The following is a 17,014-nucleotide window of genomic DNA, read 5'->3' as shown; positions in this document are numbered from 1 at the left end:
ATCCAGCCAGCTGGCTAAAATGTCCCTATTCTTTTTCAATATTACTTCATTCAGCCTAATAAAATTATTTTTATTGCCATGAAAGTAACATATGCCTCCAGTGGCATAAAATTGCTAATGCAGTTTCCAAAAGAAGTATAAAGTTACCCAGTGCGAGCCTGTGACTCCTTTATAGTTTTATGCTATTTTCAGTATACCCCCATGAATAGTGGGTTAGGACACCAAAGACATGGGTTCCAATCTTGGTTTCAGTCTGCCAGTGGGGTCATAAACAAATTATTTAGCCTTACCAGATTCAGTATTCTAGTTGAGAAGCTGAGATAGTGGCATTAATTTCCATGCCCGATTACAAATATGGCATTCATTTTACATTCACTCTGATGTCTTGCAACAATATAACAATGGGAATATATACTTTTGATTAGGTAGGATTTAAAGACGAAAGAGATTTGTTATCTTTGAGTGAATACAACTTGCCCCAAAACAAATAGGTTTAAATGAATGGTAGAAAACAAACTGGTTAGTCCTACAAATAGATAAAATGGAACCTGAAATCACTTGCCCTTCTCTTACATTTAAACACTCTATAATCATCATATCTTCTAGAAGCTATCAAATCCCTGTTTTTAATGACTATGTCACAAACTACACATTAATTTATATTCTACACCTGCAAAAAAAGCTTTCTAAATGATTTAGACATATGAATTTCAAATGTTCTACCTCTATTTTTATGTTTTTCCTAGAATTGCCATTGATTTCTGAATTTCTCTGTAAAGAAATGGAAAAAAAAAAAAAGAGAAAACCTCTAAATTTTGATAGCAGAATGTAACACCAAATGACACCAAGGTTGGATTTTACATTTAACTGCATTTGCATTTAGATCAATGTGTTTGGAGATATGCAATATTCTGTATACTTTCACCTGAATAAACATGCTGTACTGCATAATGAAACATTTCAGGCAATGCGTGTTGGTCAAACTGAAAGCATCCTTTTTAATAAAATGGGTCTTATTTTAAATAAATCCCCTTTATGCTTAAAGACAAAACTACAAAACTATTATGTCTCATAAATTCATAATGTTGTTATAGTAATTTTTATTTATTGCTTATGTGTATTTGTTAAATATTTAATATATATAAAGAATGACCTTGACAGCTAAGAGACTGTATAAGGGCATAGAAAAATTCCTCATCTAGGAATCAGAAGGGCATATCTTCTTTGTTAGGAAAAATTAAAGTACTGCCCCTACATGAATGATGTGTAATTGATGTAATTTTTCTTTTAGTATTTTTAAATGGTTAACATTTTATCCTTGGTATGTAGGGACAGTGAACACATTGTCTTTGAGTGTTGGGAACCAGTGTTGTAAAATTAGAAAAGGGAAAAAAGTCTGCAGTTCAAGCTCAGGTCTTGTCATTTTCTGTTAACTGTATGACTCAGCATTTCTGGACGTCACTGCTTTCATTTCTAAATTGAAACTATTATACTAACAAACTTTCAATGTTATGACCCTATAGTTTCATTAATCCATTGAACACTGCTTTACCTCAGGAGAAACTTGAAGGGAGGAAGTTTTCAAATGCGGTATGAGGTTTATGCTTCCCTCCTGTGTCAGGAAAGAATTTTTTTGTAGCTTTTGGATATGAGGAAAGCAAGGCTTAGTGAGGCAACGAATTGCACCAGTGCTCATGGTTGCTAAATGAAGGAGATAGGGGGCAGCCATGTCTCCTGCTTCCTACTCAGTGTGACTGCCTTCTCACTGCAAAATCTCAAGGCATATCTTGCTAGCTCTCAGATCAAAATGGGGAGTGATATGGGAAGCATTCCTTTCAAGGTAGCTTCACAGAGTTATTTTTAATGTCCAAGATACAGGAGACTAGGCTGTCTCCAATCTCAAAGTCTTAGGATCTTTGAGTTTCATTTGAGTGGAAGCAATGTTAATGATTTTATTGAAACAGATCCCAGCTCATGTTTTCCAGACTGCCTGTGCCTGGTTTCCCACTACAACTATAATGTTATCTGCATAGATGCAGAAGAGATGTCAGCATCCTGCAAAGTCCACGTCAGCATCCTGTAGTCCATGAAAGAAAAAGTTTTATGATCCCTATTATAGAGTATTATCATCTATTTGATTAGTTTTCAACCCCCCCTAAAAAATTATCCATAAAATTAGTAAGACATAAGTAATAGAATGTGCATAAATGCTCTATTCAAACTACTTGGAGTGCGATTTGAGTTGTTTTTCCAGATATATCCTCAATTAAGTCTCCAAATGGAAAGTGTTTATTCAGTCCTCAATAACAGCCACCAATATTTCTTAAAAGAAATTTCACATAATCATCACATCTCCCTCTCTGACATAATGTTTAAATTACATATTATTGGATATTTTTTCTTGTAGGACAGCAAAATACTGGCATTTTAGTTAAGTAATTAGCTAGAACTTAATATAAACTACCTCTTCTTATAACTTCTAAATATAGCAACCAGCCTTCCCATATATTTGAGGCATGACGTGTGCATTCAAGTAATTAGAGAGACATTATCAAGTGACTTCTGCTTTCCTTTTGAAACTGAACAATATAGATAATAAAGTTTGTGGTGTTTTTACATCAAAATAAGGCACGAGTTTTATGTTAAGATGCTTATATATTTGTTCATATTTTTAAGCCCAGACTTTATCCTTTCTTTAGCATACAACAAACAAAGCTGGATTAGCTAACAGACTATGCAGAACTGAGGCAGCTAAGGAGTATCTGGATAAACTGATCTCAGCAGTGTTTGGCAGGGTATGATTGATGGAAGCCTAATCATTTCCTTTATGCAGGTCAAATAATCACCACCTGAAAACATCTGCATAACTCAAGCATTTTGCAGTTTTTACAGCTTCCTGATCCTCTACTTTTTTTTTTCTTCTTTAACATAAAATGTTTCCAGGACCCAACAGCTGGTACTTGCTGGCTGAAGGAATGAACAGGAAGACAATGTGTTCATAGGATTATGGAACAGGCTGAGAGGGAGAATTTATGCAGAGTTTTATAAGCTTAGTCAGGCAGAAAATAGATTGGGGTGCATAGAGGAAATAATGTGTCATTCAAAGCTCAGCTTACACATAGCTTCCATAGCATAGGAGCAACTATGGGCTATCCTTGCTCCTGCCACTTCAACTGTGACCATAAAGTTGGTGAAACCACAGAAGCAGGCTGCGCTGTGGTCTTTCTCTCTAGTGGCTTTTATTGTTTGCTGATCAAAAGCAATCAAATCACCACCCTCCAGCCACCCCCACCCCAACACACTTACAACTTAAAAATTGGCAGTAGTAGTCAATACTCCAACAATAAGATCACTGGGAAATGCTAAACAAAATGGATTATTTTTAAGGAAGATGAAGAGCATCCTCCAATCAAGAGAACTGACCCCTGAGGCTTTTTTTTTTTTTTTTTTTTTTTTTTTAGCTCTGATTTCTAGCAAGCCCTTTGGGTGCTCATAACTTCACCTTCCTTTAATGAGCTCCCATATGTCACTTGTGATTCATCTAAGTGCTCCAAAATCCCCTGGGTAGTAGAGTGTATTTCATATTCCTAATTTGGAGTGTAACAGAACATGTCTAGTTCTTTAGCCGAAAATGACAATCATGTTTCTTTGGCATTGTTTTTCTGAATGATTTGACTGACTTCGTATCATCAATAGTCTTCAACTTGATTCATTTGTCTCTTGTTTCTGTTGATTATCTTGATTCTCTTTTATAAGGAAAATCATTGTCCCAGGTACTTCTCAGAAAATGATCTAACTAGTGTTATCTTGGGTAATGTTATTAATAAGCTAATATGACAGTATACTCAACGTAAATATTTTGTTGGCATTCTCTAGGCTAGAGGGGACCTGTCATTCCTTCTAAAAGGTGATTAGCTCCCACTAAAACTAACAGTAAAGAACAGAAGAGAAGAAGCTAGGAGAAATTATTATTTTTTTATTTTTTATAAACATATAATATATTTTTATTCCCAGGGATACAGGTCTGTGAATTGCCAGGGTTACACACTTCACAGCACTCACCGTAGCATATACTCTCCCCAATGTCCATAACCCCACCCCCTTCTCCCAACCCCCCTCCCCCCAGCAACCCTCAGTTTGTTTTGTGAGATTAAGAGTCACTTATGGTTTGTCTCCCTCCCAATCCCATCTTGTTTCATTCATTCTTCTCCTACCCACTTAAGCCTTCATGTTGCATCACCACTTCCTCATATCAGGAGATCATATGATAGTTGTCTTTCTCCAATTGAGAAATGAAATCTTGCCATTTGCGATGACATGGATGGAACTAGAGAATTTTTTTTTTAATATTTTATTTGTTTATTTGACACAAGTAGGCAGAGAGGCAGGCAGAGAGAGTGAGGGGGGGAAGCAGGCCCCCTGCTAAGCAGAGAGCCCAATGCGGGACTCGATCTCAGGACCCTGGGATAATGACCTGTGCTGAAGGCAGTGGCTTAACCCACTGAGCCACCCAGGTGCCCCTAGGAGAAAATGTTTTAACAGATAATTACTCTTTGTTCTCCTTCTGTGGAAAATGCCTTAAGTACCTAGTATGGTCAGCATATAATGACTTGATAGTTCCTGATAAATTCCAAGTTAAGACCTACTTCTCTGAAGTGTACCATTTATTTAACACTGTTATGATTATTAAGTTAGATCGTCATTCTTTTTACACATGGCCCTGCCTTGGAAGAGACAGCAGTGCCTAAACTAGTGAGTGCTTATAAAATGAGAGAACAAACACATCAATAGTCCTTGTACTGCTGGGAGGCAGTGAAAAATCAGATGGTACCCTATTTGCTCTAAAGTGTCCTCAACAGGACTGAGCCAAGCAGTGCGTTTAAATATTTGTGGCAGATGAACATGGGCCACTTGTAGGGGTCATTGACATCTATCCTTAGCAACCTTGTGTCTGTGTTCACTTTCCAAACAAACAAAGCCTAGAGAGAAGATAAATTAATAAATTTTTTGGTGACAGGTTGTATATTTTCAGATGGTACTTAGCCTTAGCAACAGTTTCCTGTCATTCCTTAGTAACTTCATTCAAAATTTTCTTCTCCACCTAGAACTGAAAAACCAGACTGGAAACTCAAGTTGTCATATTAAAAACAACTTTTTAATCTTCATCGTTTTTTGCAGGAATTTAAGGTATGCAGTTATACCACAAATATTTCAGACTGTGAAGGAAAAGTATTTATCACTGAAGTTTTAGTTGTTCTGCTTGCTTATTTTCCTTTTGGCTTCTGAGTCACTGGGAATCAGACCATTTTTCTTTAAACAGAAGGATGGTGTGTTCCACCTGAAAGTTTAGTTGAAAGTGTACCACTTCCTGTCATTTTTATCTTAGTAGAACTGAAGTAGAAAAACAGAGAAGGTTATGGAGACCTTGAGGTCATCTTGATAATGAAATCCAAGAGAAATGTTGAACTTTAATAATGACATCTACCGACAGGTGGATAGCAAAGACTATCAAATATGCTTTTGGAATTATTTAATATTGATTGATGTAAGTAAAATCAAGTATTAAAAATAAGCTACACTTAATATGGGGCAAGTTGCTAATCAAAACTTTTTAGAGGAGAGAGAAAGTAAGTTTCTCAACAACACTCGGAGCTGCTAGAATCTTCTGATCCTAGGATACTAAAATACATGAGTTTTTTGGAGCTTAGTTACTTGCTACAGAAACTATCTCTACATTGATTAAGCAGAGAATTTTCAGAAACTTATAATTTCTTGTAAAAGTTACTGGTAACTCATAGAATCACCAAGAGGGCTAGAGAACCAGCTCAGAAATATGCAGGAGCAAATGAAGTTGCATAACCTTCAAGATCACCTTCAAATTCCAACTACAGTTCTGCTTCTTGTTGGACACTGCTATTGCTTCCTCTCCGTATTGATGCTCAGCTTGCTCCCACCACTGCTGCTGCCCCAGACTAGATATTGCCAGAGAACTGAATATTGCTGTCATTAATTCCCAACTCAAAGTCTCGTACATTGGCTGTGTCCAGCTCACTTTCCACTGCCTTAGTTACATAGGAGGCTGGAAATACAGGTATTTGACATTTTCAACTTCTCTGGAAAATGAGCTGTAGAAAACGGCTTATGCCTTCCACCATAAAGCTGGTAAGATTCATGATTCCCTAAAAGAGGGAAGGAGGTCCAGATGCTGAGTAGGCTAAAAGAATCGTTAAACGCCTAGTGTGTCCTCTAGAGGAAAAGCAAGTCTTCAGTGTGGCTAACTTCTCATCTGGTACCTGCTGTTTTGACCGCCGAGCCCAGCATATATTCCCTCCTTGCTCTGGTTACCTCATCTCAAATTACTTAAGGAACCCGCACCTCTCAAACTCCAAGTGTCTCACTAGCCTGCTGCTCTCTGGTACATGATTCCAGTTACAGTTGTCCTAGTACCAACCTCTCAGCCAGAGTGGACAGTCCATAGATATTAATTGGATCTTACTAGAACCCTTCCCCCACCCCCTGCCCAGGATTTCCCTCATTAAAACTAGCAGGGAGGAATTCTCTTCCCTCTTTAGTTATGAGGCAGTAAGGACGAAGCCTTGAGGTACCTGAAGTTCTGATTTCAGCTGCACAGAAACAGCGAGCTGAGAGACTAAAACCAGCTGTATAGGAAAGAGCCAGGTAGGAGATGTGGAGAGATCCTAATGGTGTTTGAGACTCTGGGTCTCTTCACCCATCGCTTGTACACGCAATTTGGTTACACGAGCCTGTAAACTCCTCTTGTGATGTTCCACCCAGGAGAAGTTGGATTTCTGCCATGCCAGTAGGCTTCTGAGAAATACATTGTCTCTTCTCTGCCAAGACTGAGGAGACCTAAAATAACTTCATACATTTTAGAGACTTCTCGTACAAACAATTCTAAAGGAAATACGAACTTTTATTTTGTATTGGGAGCCAGTACAGTTGAGATTAACTCTTACAGTAGGAGTTTAATTTGGATTTGGGAGTTCCAGTTGTTCCTCTCCACTCTGCTAACAATAAGTCTTGCGGCCTTGGCTCATCATTAATGCTTCTAGGATGCATGTACTGTATGTGTAATGGGAGAATTGGGTGGTCTCCAGAGGTGCCTTCCAGTGCTAACTTTCTGTGACTATAATTTTCTGAATACCTTCTAATTGTCCATGTATTTACTCATCTGAGTTCATGGCTCCTTCAGGTTTAGTTCTGTTTCTCTATGTTAAAAAATGAGGAGAAGAACTTGGAAAATGAATTGATTATGAGTAAGAGGGTTTTTTAATATCTCCATATATATTCATACCTATGATATACTTGTTAAATGTCTCCTAGCAGTAAGATGCATTGGAAAATACGTTTTTTTTTTAAGATTTTATTTATTTATTTGAGAGACAGAGATTACAAGCAGGCGGAGAGGCAGGCAGAGAGAGGAGGAAGCAGGCTCCCTGTGGAGCAGAGAGCCGGATGTGGGGCTTGATCCGAGGGCCCTAGGATCATGACCTGAGCTGAAGGCAGAAGCTTTAAACCACTGAGCCACCCAGGCGCCCCAGCATTGGCAAATACTTCTATGAAAGATCTACCATATGCCCAGCTGTACATGAAGTGTTATTGAGATGCACTTGTCACCTAAGATGCACTTGTCACTTGTCTCAACATAGATAAGAAGGCAATAAGCACACTGAGGTAGAACTTTTACGAATCCACATCAGGGCAGTGCACAGCCATTGTGAGAGGGTGGGACCTGGTCTACTTCTAAAGTAGAAGTAGAAGTAGTAGAAGTGGTTTCCCTTAGCACTACAAAAAATTAATAATAATAACAGAGTTTTTCAGAGGTTCTGAATTCCTAGAGAATGGGTCTCAGCAAGCAGCATTAAGTGCAAGTTTGCAGTTTATTTTATGTCAGTTTCTTTGAATTTGGCTTGAAGGGAACATTTAATTCTTTTTCGTGTTTTATTTTAAACAGATATTATGACTGTGATTATGCTTATGTTATAGATAACCTTCCATTCTGTTCAGATTTTAGAAATTCTAAAATATGTTCTTGCTGCAATGAATTCAAAATACAACATTTAAATCGCTTCAAGTACAAAACCAGTTTTGAAAAAAAATTTTTTTCAGGAACTGTTATTTATGAACATCAGGCTGTGGTGGCACCAATCTCTTTATGCAAGAGCATGGTTGAATATGTAAAGTAGCTGGCTAAGATTCTATACTCCAGTATAAATGTTCAGGATTTGTTTTAAAATTTTATACCTTTAAAATCTCTAGGATTTTCTAACTTAATCCATGCTTGTTAAAGAACAACAATACACCTCAGTGGGAGGAAGAAACGAAGGCATATGGTGTTGCTTTCTTAAGCCTGGCATCAGGAGACTCTGCCAGGCAGTATAGGTCGTGTGCAAACACCATAGAGTAAAGTATTCAAGTCTGAGCACCTGGTTTCAGGTCCTGGCTTTGCCAACAAATTAATGTGGCCTCACCCTTTCTAAGCCTCCAAGTCCACATCTGTGAAAATATACACTTGAGTTTTATATCTCTTAGGTGGCCTTGTGAAGATTGAACGGCATTACATAGGAAAACAGCTGTGAGTCTAACACAGAGTAGAAACTTAATAAATGTTTGTCTTCTTTCTTCCAATCTCTGAATTCTAGCTTCCTCATATATAAAAGTAGGAATTGGAAAAATGCTGTCAGCGGAAAAAAAAAAAAAAAAGATACACTGTTAAGTCCCAAAGTTGGCTAGAGAAGAAGGGTTGATTTCCATACAAACCCAAGTGACAGCACTTTGAAGGTAGGCACCAGGGCAGTCTAGGGGCTTTGATCAGAGATATGAAACCAGTAGTCTATCCAGAGAGTCAACCCTAACAGATAAAAAGAACTTTCAGCAGGGGGACTTATTCCTTTTCTGCAAGTTCTCACTCTCCCAGTACAAAAGATGCACAAGAGTAAACAAACAAACATCCAATTGAAAGGTTGTTTAGTTGACATGAAGTCAAGGCAAGCAGAACTGAATTATCAGGGGTCAGCAGACATTTTCAGGGAAGGGCCAGATAGTAAATATTTTCAGCTTTGTGGATCACGCAGTTTCATTCATTACTGTGATCACTCAGTTTTGCTATTGTCGCAGAAAACAGCCACAGATGATGCAAAAGCTGATGGCCATGGCTGGGTTCCAAAAAACTTTATTTACAAAACAGGCTGGTAACTGGATTCCCACAGGCTTTAGTTTGCTGACTCCTAGATTACATGGTAAGAGTTATCCAGATGAGCACTCTGGGAGCACTGCCCTCCCTGAAGGATTAGGGCTGCAGAATGGATTTGATATCTGGATCCAGAAATCTTGAAGCCAACTCCTTAAGTGGGGCAGGAGTTCATTTACTACCAATGTTCGTTTCCCAGCATCCTGTGTTTTGGTTGCTAACTAACACTCCTTCCTATAGACACATTTTCTCCAGATAGGTAAAAAACTTGGGTTAGGTTCCAAGCTAGATTTTAGCTGCGAGGACTTTTGCAGCTTTGTGAAGTTTAAAGTTTAGCTTTGTGGCCTATACATTTATATAGCTCAGTGTATAGACTTTGCATAGCTATACTTAGATTCTTAATGTTTATTTTATAATAAAGTTTAACTCTCAGAAAACAATCTTACCTTAATTTCTTATTTTCTACTTTAATATTTTGGGAGAGGGAGAAGCCTCTTACCATTATCTCCCTGTACTATTTGCAAGTAATAGTCATGAAAATATTATAACAAAACTCCTGAAAGTATACAGCACTCGGTAGAGACTCAGAAACATTTCTTGGCAGGGAAAATTTTTTTAAATAAAAATCATAGCTTTCATATACATGGAACAAACACTGAATTAGTCCAACTTAAAGAATTACAATAATTTTATACATGTTCAGTTCTGTTGGGATCCTATTGTTTCTATTTAGGAGTGTTTAAAAGTAGAGTGGAAAGGAATTTGCTGAGGAAAATAAAAGGAATGCAGCTGGGAGTATGGAAAAATGATAGACCGGGCAGCCTAGTGCAAACTGATCTCTGGGGAGTCCCCAGCTGGCCATCTCCTCCCTTGCCTCATTGCCTGCTTTCACATGTATAAACCCTTGTCACCTTCCTCCTGTCTTCCCAGCCATGCATATTTTTTTTTTATTATTTTATTCACCCTATATCCTGAGGCTATTTGGAAATATTATGTGCCCTCAAAGATTTTATATCCAGACATGACATAGGAAGTGGGGATAGAAGGAGGAAAAAAAAAAAAAGAAAGAAAGAAGAAAGAAAAATGCATTTAGCATTTGCTAGGGTTTTCCATCTTGTAATGCATTTTACTACCTTGAATCCTCTACCGTACCGGTTAAGTTATTCACATTTTAAAGATGATAAAACTGAGGCTTAGAAAAATTAATTGATTTTTCCAAGGTTACATAGCTTAACCCAGCTGCACTGCCACAGGTGCCTGCCCCTGAAGTTCTTGGTTTGAGTTGTCAGCCAGTTATCAGTGCTGGCTCTCACCATGTCCCTAAGGTGCCCTGAAATCAGACCTCTAATTCACCTTGGTGAAAGGGAAACTTGTTCCACTCCTCCTAAGTTTTAAATGCTTAATCTTCTAATCATCTTTGGATTTCTCTCTGGTTGGTTTTGTTAGTAAGCTTCAGTCTACCACCTGACAACTCTTTTCAAGAATGGAGAGACAAAAGGAATCATTCCAAGGATATTTTATCGTAAGCCCTTAATTATGGAATAAATTGAATTTGCCTGATGAAGAAGTCTCAGACTTCAGTTGGGAGCAGGAAACCCTCTCTGAGCCTGAAGTTATAACATGTAAGCACATTACATCCTTGAGTAAACTAGCCTTCCCATCTAGCATATTTATAAAGCTTAGTATTTCTGAAAAGTTCTCCCTGAAGAAGTTAATCATAATGGTTGAGTCATTAAGGTCAAATTTACTACCACAGGCCATATATATATGTAACTATATATATATATATATATATATATAAAATATATGTAACTATGTATGTACACACACATACATAGTTACATATATTTAACTATTATAATATATTATATATAATTTATATATATAGTTATGTATATTATATATATAATATAGTTTTATATATATGTAGTTGTTGTTTCATCCTATTGTAGTTCTTCCTTGTACTCTTTTTGGGGAAAGTAGAAGAGTAAACATACAAGCTGGAAGAGTTTTGACAGACCAGGTATCCTTCATGGGCATCGGCTTACTCATCATAAAATCAGAGAATTTGACTAAATAGTCTCCAAGATCCTTTCCAACTCCAACAGTTTGGGTTATTTTATCCTGAGATACACATTCTTATGATCTCTAGTTTGGACGTGGTGTAGATTGAATGCCAAGTACAAAGCACAGGATGAATTACTTCCTGATATTAATGTTTATGAAAAGCATTTACCGTTGTGTAGATGAAATTTTATTTTTAACCCAGTACATAGTCTTGCAGATTGCCTTGTGGGAGCAGAAGTCTTTGTGCATTCATGTTCAAACCAATTTAACTTTCACTTTTAAGGACAGCTGGAAGCATCCCAGTTCTTTGAAGTATGAGAAAATACTTAATGGCTTAACATGTTGGCTTAGGCTTTATGCATTATTCTTTTCAAACCTTGACCAAACTCAACCAAGAAGCATGGGACTCTCTAAACAGAATGGGATGTGTATGGGAATGAAGGATGGGAAAGGGGTGGGAAATGGGGACTAACAGAGAAGAGTAAGGGAAAATATTAAACAGATTTTTTATTCAGTATGCACTTGTGCTGAGACTAGGAACAAAACAAACAAACAAACAAACAAACAAAAATCAAGTAAGACATTTTAAGATTTTTGCCTGGGGTTTTTGTCAAAGTTCTACCACCCCTTCAGGCCCCCAGAGCGTTCCTTACACCTCACACTCAGTTTCCTTTATTATTAATGTTAGAATGAAAATTCATTTTTTTTAACATTCTATTTATTTATTTGAGGGAAAGAGTACATGAGAAGGGGCAGTAGGAGAGGGAGAAGCAGACTCCCTGCTGATCAGGAAGCCCAATATGGGAATATGGGGCTTGATCCCAGGACCCAGAGCTCACAACCTGAGCCGAAGGCAGATATTTAAACAACTGAGCCACCCAGGCTCCCAGAATGGTACATTTAATTAGATCACAATTAGTGGACTTTTGTTGATATATTATTATTAACTAATGTTTATACTTTATTCAGATTTTCTTAGTTGTTACCTATTTTTTCTCTATTTTATAATATCATCCAGGATTCCATATTACATTTAAAAATTATTTCTCTTCAGTTCTTCTTGGCTATTAATTAACCACTTATTTCTTTTTAACAATTATTTTCCTTTTACATCAATATCTTCACTTATTTTATTTGGGTAAGCTGTTTTAAATCCTTCCTATACTTATCAGAGCATTAATTAGTTATTCATTGCTTAGAAATGGCTCTGGAAGTTCCCACTTCCCATGTTAACTGCCAAGCATTTTTTTTTTTTTTCTGAAAAACTTGCAGGTAATGAAGGCAACCCTACCCAGAGACCAATATGGTTAGTTAATCAAGGGTTTCTTTGGATAGCAAAAGAGAAATCATCTTTATTTGTGAATAAATGAGTTGAAACTCTTAAATCTTACTTAATTGATGAATAATCTAGTTAAATTTTAAAAGAAGTAGACATATGTTGAATGTTTATAATTATACAAAGAAATAATTAAGAACATTTATATTTATACTGCTTTCATTAGTTTCACCTCAGGAAGAGTAAAAATGGTTCACACCTTCTCAATGTTTCTCATTTAATCTGTTCAACAGTCACTAAACTAGGTATGAAATTGGGCTTGTATCTATTTCAGATAGAAGGGCCAGGAACTCCAGTGTTGTCTATTCCCAATGCAATAATAAAAGCCAAGGCAGCTTCTGAATGAAAGATTTTAGAAAATGCAGCTTATTTTCTAATACAGAGCATAGCAGAGTCAGGTTAATAAGAATTCCTACAGGCCATCTTTTATGTCCATAGTCATCAGATACAATTTAGATTGGGACACATGATACTCTGCTTAACAAGCTGAGGAAATATAATTAAAAAACAAAAAAATCTTATTCCAACCCAAAAATTCTCTTCATAAAGGTGACAGAGGAAGAAAAAAAAAAAAAACACTTATTATTGAATAGTCATTAAAATAGAATGTGATATGCATCACAACCTACCCACTGAGATTGCAAAGACAGAAGGAAATCTCAACCTTTGGTATGGCCAGGCAGATACATTCCATTACATATATGTTTCCAAGATAAAATAATAATAATAATAATAATAACTTGTCCTCAAGTGAGGGGACTAGACAGCATCACTGGTCATATATCATTACATTTAAAATTTACCTTGGCACTTGAGATGAGTATCTATGTTAGCTAACTGACTTTATCCAAACGGGGTTGTGGGGTGGAAAAAAATAAAAAAAAACAACTCACATCTTTACGACAAGGAGTCTGAGAATTTGGAGCAAGGGCCCCACCAAATATTAGCACCTACTTTCCCACAGAATATGGGCAATGGAGACGCTACCTCCCTCGATCCTTATATTTCCAAGAGATGGAAAGACATTCCTAGGTCATAATGTTCAAAAAAAGGCTTATTTGGTTCCTAAAAAGATACATTTTAGAGAGAACAGAGGAAGGAACTTATATTTATAGGTTTCTAAAGTAAATATTTTGGTAAAAAGAGTGGAGAGGGAAATCTTGGTTTCAATGGGGGGCTAAATTGCCTCATATTTTTTATTCCTATTTGTCCTTATGCAAACCAAAGATTTTCCTTCTCCTTCATGAAAAAAAAAAGTGTTTAGTAAGCATCTGGCCATGTTCCAGACTCTATACTAGGTATTATGTATATTAATATTGGTGAGATGAAAAAAAAATCTAATCTCAGACTCCAGAAACTCACCATCTAAGGAATGAGACCCATTGGCTCAATGCCACATCAGTCTTCACAGATCCTCAGACTTCCCTCTTGTTGGAGGAAGGATATCTGGCCACACTGCTCCAGGCACTGAAAATTCTTGTTTGGTTCAGAAAAACAAGGTACCATGTGAATATTTCTGCATGTTGTAGTTACTATCTGCTAGTAAAAAGTGACATCAATTGCATGGTGTTGTCTCCTACACTACGCACTGCACACACTATCATATTCCCTGTTGGTTCTCACAACAGTCCTGTGAGGTGTCATTTCTGTGCCCATTTTACAGATGAATCTTGACAGTTGAATAACTTGCCCCTGGAGAAGTAAATGGGAGACTGTTGTGAATATAGGTTTATCTGACTTCAAAAGTCTGAAGACACTATAGCCACTGTTTATGAGTTTAGGTCAGGAGAAGAAGGTTAGTCTCAACATTAGCTAAGCTTTATATCCTCTAGAACTGTGCACAAGCATAGCAACTAAGACCACCCAAAGTAAGAATAATCCCTCATATCTACAATGTACTTAACAGTTTCAAGTCACTTTTGTACATGATTTCATTTTATCCTCATAAGAATCTTGGGAAACCATAAGGCAGGTTTTTTAAACTCAATTTAGGTATTAAAAACCTGAGATTCAGAAAGGTCAAATAACTTGTCCAACATCAACCACCTAGTTAAGGAAGAGCTAGGACTCCTCTCTAAATCTCCCAACTACCAGGTATCAGTGGCTTGAAATGGCAAAATCTCAAGCTCACGACTTACTCTATACATTGATTTCCAGCAAAGCTACAGTGGTTCCAGGATTCACCCGGAGCCTGATACCTGTCATAAGAGCTGAGCTTCAATAAGTATGAGCTCTGTCAAGTCTGGCCTTTACCAAGTAATACTCACTTAAGCATTCCCTTATGTTTTCTTTCATATGACTTGTAAATAAAATTATTTTTGATTGATAATTTCTGTGGCTAAAATGTTTAAGTGTTTTTTTAAACTTATTTTTACCGTACTTCCTAGAGAATGTTGTACACTACTTACCCCAAATTTGGCCCTGTTCTGCAGTTTTTATTCAGGTAATACTAATGGCATTTCCCCAGAGTGAGGAATGTGTAATCAATCCTATTGTTTGATTTCAATGGCTTATTACTGAGTGGGAGAATTGTTATAGCAGAGGCAATTTAGAAAATCAGGTACAATTGACTCCAGTCAGTTTGCATGCTGCAGTCCCAACAGCAAAAAGTCATGGCGTTTTATGCCAGAGATAGAACAGTCATTAAATTGGACTACCTGGGCAACTAATCCCCAGAGAGAACAGACGTGTGTGTGTGTGTGTGTGTGTGTACAAACATGCTTGTGTGCATACCCATATGTGTTTAAACAAGAGTGCATTCAGAATTCTTGCCAATCAAACAAGGAAAAAGTGATCTTCTAAGTGGTTATCTCTAGTATTTTCTGAAAGACAATCACAATCAGAACAGTCCCTTTATAGATTCTCAAATTCTAACCTTGAATGTGACATCTAGGCTTCCTGTGGGTGTATGTTCTTCCAAAAAAATTGGAAAGATGCTCCTCTTTAAGAGGTATGGGAATGCTCAGGAAAACTCTCTGAGTTGAAGAGCAGAAATCTGGGTTCTCCTCCGAACTTAACCATTAACTTTCCTGAAGTCTTGGGTGAGTTAGCTAGTCCTTAGTTTTCTGTCTCCTGTATGTATGAAGAATTTGGATCAGATGTCTTCCATGGCTTTTCCTTCAGTAGAATATGGTGTTTCCAACCCTTTCATATCCTTGGGAAAGGAAAGCCTTTATCTGAAAACAGTTGATTACAGCACAATTGTGTGGCCTGTCTAAAGACCATACTTACTGAGCCAAGAAACAAATGAAGATCAAGGAAGAACAGAAGGAGAGAGTACAGCTGCCCATCCTAGCAGACAAGTGCATCCCCATTAGGAACAGATAAGTACATGCACAAGCGGTACAGATGGTGGATGATTAGCACCATCTTCTCAGTGAAAGATAATGCAGCCTACATTTCAATAATGTGAAGTGAATCTGCTGGACTGAGAAGTTCTTACAGAGAGGTTTCCCTTGTGCACTTGACGGAGAGGGTAAAGGAAGGCCGGCTGGAAGATAAGATGTTGACATTTGTTATGAATCAGCTAGGTTTACAGACTTTATCTGAATCCCCTCACAGCAACAATGAGGAGCAATTAATGCACATGTCATTTGCAGGAAACTGAATTTGGAAAGGTTAAGCAACTTAGCAAGTTAAATAGAAACAACAAAACCTGGTGAGACGTGAACTGGGACGGAACCCTTGGCGAACACCCGAGCTCTTCCCAATAGCACATTATATATTCAGAAAAGGCCACCTCCTTTCAAGTGCATCTATTGTATTTTTCCCTAATACTCATTTCCCACCCCTATTTATGCACATCTTTTCAGAGCATCAGCCAGAGGTGAAGAGCATGGCTTAGTCCCTGGGGACATGCAAAAGGTCTCCATTTCTCTTTCTTATAAACATCTTTACTCCATAACTGCCTGTTTTGTCCGTTGTAGCTTACGGAACACAAGGCCTCACTGTGTTTGTAGAATACTCTTTTTATTGTTGGGGAAGAAATATCTTTAATAGTTCAGAGGCAGGCTGGTGTCGATGCTGGTAGCTGCGTCAGCACAGAGACAGCAACGGCCGCATCATGAAAAGCAATTGCATTTTTGAGAAGCAGCAGCTTTTGCAATCCTCATCTCAAAAAGATCACTTTCAGAATGTGGCATTGGGTGGAAATGGATGCAGTCATCATTTTCAGGGGTTTTGTTGGGCTGTGGCAGCTGGGAGCTTTTTTCTCATCTCCTACAACCCACAGACCCTCACACAAAACAGGAGGTAAAAATGCCATTGTTCTTAAAATAAAACTCAGCTGTGCAGCTACATATTGTAGGGAAATTTTTACGGAAAATAAAGGTTTTTATAAAGGAAAAATGGTCACAGGATTTCAAGTAAAAACTAACCTGCCATAGAAAATAGGTGTTTTT

This window comes from Mustela nivalis, assembly GCF_964662115.1.
Source record: "Mustela nivalis genome assembly, chromosome: 13".
Lineage (NCBI taxonomy): Eukaryota > Metazoa > Chordata > Mammalia > Carnivora > Mustelidae > Mustela > Mustela nivalis.
The sequence above is the reverse complement of the archived record's forward strand: the minus strand, read 5'-3'. Positions refer to the sequence as shown.